Raw genomic sequence first — 3,598 nt, 5'->3', positions numbered from 1 at the left:
ATATGAGCTAACTAGTACCCTCAGAGCTCCCAGGGACTAAACCACCAACCAAAAAGTACACATGACTCATGGCTCCAGCTGCATATGTCGCAGAGGATGGCCTAGTCAGTCATCAATGGGAGGAGAGGGCCTTGGTCCTGTGAAGGCTCTATGCCCCAGTGTAGGGGAATGCCAGGGCCAGGAAACAGGAGAGGTTGGGTTGGTGAACAGGGGAATGGGGGAGGGAACAAGGTTTTTTGTTTTGTTTTGTTGTTGTTGTTGTTTTCCTCCAGAGGAGAAACCGAGAAAGGAGATATCATTTGAAATGTAAATAAAGAAAACATCTAATTTAAAAAAAAATATGTATAGGTGGACCAATGGCACCGTGTCCCCACAGGATTCGGTTGACTTGCCTGCAGTGGTGCCCCAGGATCCAGCGCCTAAGAGCCAGAGCCCGCCCCAAGTGGTGAGCCCCACAGGGAGCCCACGTGGAGACCCAGGCCCTGGGCCAGCCCTAGCCTCATCAGCCCCCGAGGGCAAAGAAGATGGAGAAGAAAGTTCTCTCTTGCCACCAAAGTCCTTGGCACTGTCAAATGGTTCAAGGTCAGAAATGAATATGGATTTATAAAGCGACACCAAAGAAATGACACCAAAAAAAAAATGTGTTTGTACACCAGACTGCCCTCAAGAAGAATAATCCATGCCCTGAAGAAGAATAATCCACGCAAGTTTCTGCGCGGTGTGGGGGGTGGAGAAACTGTAGAGTTTGATGTGGTTGAAGGAGAAAGGGTGCTGAAGCAGCAAAAGTGACTGGCCCTGATGGAGTTCCTGTAGAAGGGAATCTCTATGATGCTGATCTGTGCCAGTACAGATGTAGGCACCGTGAATCTCCCAGTAATTATGCTGGGGAGGAGGAGGAAGAGGAGAAAAGGAGCGGCAGTAGTGAAGGATTTGAGCCCGCTGCCGCAGATAGGCATGTCTCTGGGGCCAGCAATAAGCTGCACCTCCCGCAGTATCGCCCTCCATACAGGCAGCGGCTTTCCTGCCTTACCACCTGGAAGAGACCTTTGACAGTCGCTCACCGGTCTTTCCCCATCCCAACAGCATTCAGGCTGGTGAGATTGGAGAGATGAAGGATGGATCCCCCGAGGGAGCACAGCTCCTGGTTTGTCAGAATCTGACTTAATGCCCTAGGTTCCGCAGGGGACCTGCTCGCCCACAACCTGCCCCTGCTATTGGAGAGGCTGAAGTTAAGTAAAACCAGCAAGCAGCCAATGGTCCAAACCAGCGGTCTACCCGCCCTGGATTCTGACGCCCCTACAACTATAGGCACCTACCTCATCCCTTCAACAGTTTCATAAGATGGCAAAGAGACCAAGGCAAGTGAAGCACCAACTGAGAACTCCGATCCAGCAAGGGAACAGAGCAGTGCCCAATGACCCTGCTTCCCAGGCACCTTCACCACCAGCATTAATGACCATTCAAAAACAAGTCAAAAAAGCACACCCACAACCTTACCAACACCAAAGAAACATCTAAGCAATAAAATGGAAGACTAACCAAGATTTGGACATTAGACTGTTTACTGCTATTCGCTACAAAACTAACAACTACCAAGGGAACGGGCCAGCAAGTGTCCATCAAGCTGTATCCCGGGAACCTGCACAGGCTCAGGAGAGCAGTCTCCCCAGTTTCAGCAACCTAGTGCTTTATATTTTTTCCTGGTTTTTTTCCCCTGTTTTGTTAATATGAATTAAAAGAAGAAACATTAATACCACATGGGGATTGCCCCAACCAAAGAAACCTGAAATATATAGTAAATGCTCTTTTTCCTTTGTTGTTCATTTTGGATGCTGGTGCTAAACTTCCAAGTGTCACTATTTAAGAAGAAATTGTACGCCATTATTTATTCCGAGGATGAGGGGAGAACAGTTTTGCTTTCTCACACAGCTCTCTCTGAAATGTGCAGTAACAAATTTCTCAAAAATAAAATGTTTACCTTTAAAGAAAATAAAAAAGAATGTATAGGTCATCTTCTAATATGACTGTCCGTAAAAATGGTAAATCTCCCTATAACTATGATAATACCACCCACAAGTAGAAGTTGCCCTGCAAATACCTCTTGTATTGTCCATCACACAATCTAAAATACTCAAAATATATAAAAACAATTAGCTGAAAATCAAGTAAGTATAAGGATATTTTGTCTCAGTGAAATCAGGCATGAAACTTCAAATAGTTTTGAAACACCAAATCATAATATATTTGATCACTGACTATCAAGATATGAAAGGATAAAGTTTAAAACAATTTATTAAATAAAAAGTAATTAGTTTTAACAGAAAATATAGCTTTGTGAATAAGTCGAACTTCCATATTTAACATCTAGAAAAAACAATTATTTTTAAACTGGCTATTTAATGAGAACATTTCTGATATTCATCTCCATGTCTAACATAATTCAGTTACCAGTATTTTTGTTAATGATTATTAGCAGAGTCTTAAATTCATAAGAAAATCAATGTATTAAAGATCAATAAAATTACCTCAAAAGACAATGTACAACAATCTCAGACCTGACATTAGAAATTATTTTAAGCATGAATAACATATATATGTTATAAGTTATAAATACCAAGCGATTTATAATTTCCATAATCTTCACATGGAATTAATTTTTATCAGTACAAAAATATACAAGAAAAATATTTAAAAATTTGTCAACGTTAAACATTTTCACTAGAAAGGAAATTTGTGGTCTCTAATTCATTCTATAATGATGAATTAAATTTAGAAAAATCAGTATTTCAAAGTTAATTCTTGGAAGTGGGTTGTATCTTGGCTGAAGGATGGTGCATCAAATTGAAATGTGGATCAGAATCTTCCTATATTTCATTCTTGGTTACTTTACACATGGTATTTATACCCATGGCCATGGGTTCTCCACCCACAGATTTAAACAGGCAACAATGAAATTAAAATCATAAAAAATTTCAGTTCTGTTGTACATGCGTAGATATTTTCCCTCCATATTTCTTAAACATTGCAGAACAACAATTTCTATAGCATTGCTAAAATAGGAATTATAATCAATCCTAAAATTATATGAAGCACCTAAAAGAGTACACATTTATGTAAATACTAATTTATGTAGTACAGATTAAAGTTGCCAGCCTTGGGGAAACAGGTGCTGAAGTGGGACACAACATAGCATACAAGGCAAAAGACTGATGGTCTTGGCTTTTAAGTCTTTCTTATTATTCTGCACTAAAACTTAACTCTTTATTACTGTTCTGTGCTTCATTAAGGGCTGGGAAACAATTCTTTATCTATGCATAAGCACACACAATCATACACTTTGCATACACAATGCATACATACACTTTGACCAAAGCTAGCCATCTGTCTCATCAATTTACATACTTACATACATGTGGTACAGTTTTCCCCTAATGAATAAAGATTACAAGGGACTAATCACTGAGCAAGGAGGTGGGACTTCCAGGTTGAGGAGATAAAGAGGGAACACAGGAGAACGAGACAGTCTTTTTGGATGGTGGGAGCAAGGAAGGCAGACAGAATGTAGAAAACTGGACAATGTTGGTTTGAGTGGTGGATC

At 40.4% G+C, this 3,598-nt stretch overlaps 1 pseudogene; it reads left to right on the top strand.

The window, feature by feature from the left end:
* Nucleotides 1-340: 340 nt before the first annotated feature.
* Nucleotides 341-1,491, top strand: LOC116097933 (annotated as a pseudogene).
* The last annotated feature ends 2,107 nt before the right edge of the window (nucleotides 1,492-3,598 follow it).

The sequence above is a fragment of the Mastomys coucha genome, unplaced genomic scaffold (genome assembly GCF_008632895.1).
Source record: "Mastomys coucha isolate ucsf_1 unplaced genomic scaffold, UCSF_Mcou_1 pScaffold2, whole genome shotgun sequence".
Taxonomy (NCBI): domain Eukaryota; kingdom Metazoa; phylum Chordata; class Mammalia; order Rodentia; family Muridae; genus Mastomys; species Mastomys coucha.
The sequence above is the reverse complement of the archived record's forward strand: the minus strand, read 5'-3'. Positions and strand labels throughout refer to the sequence as shown.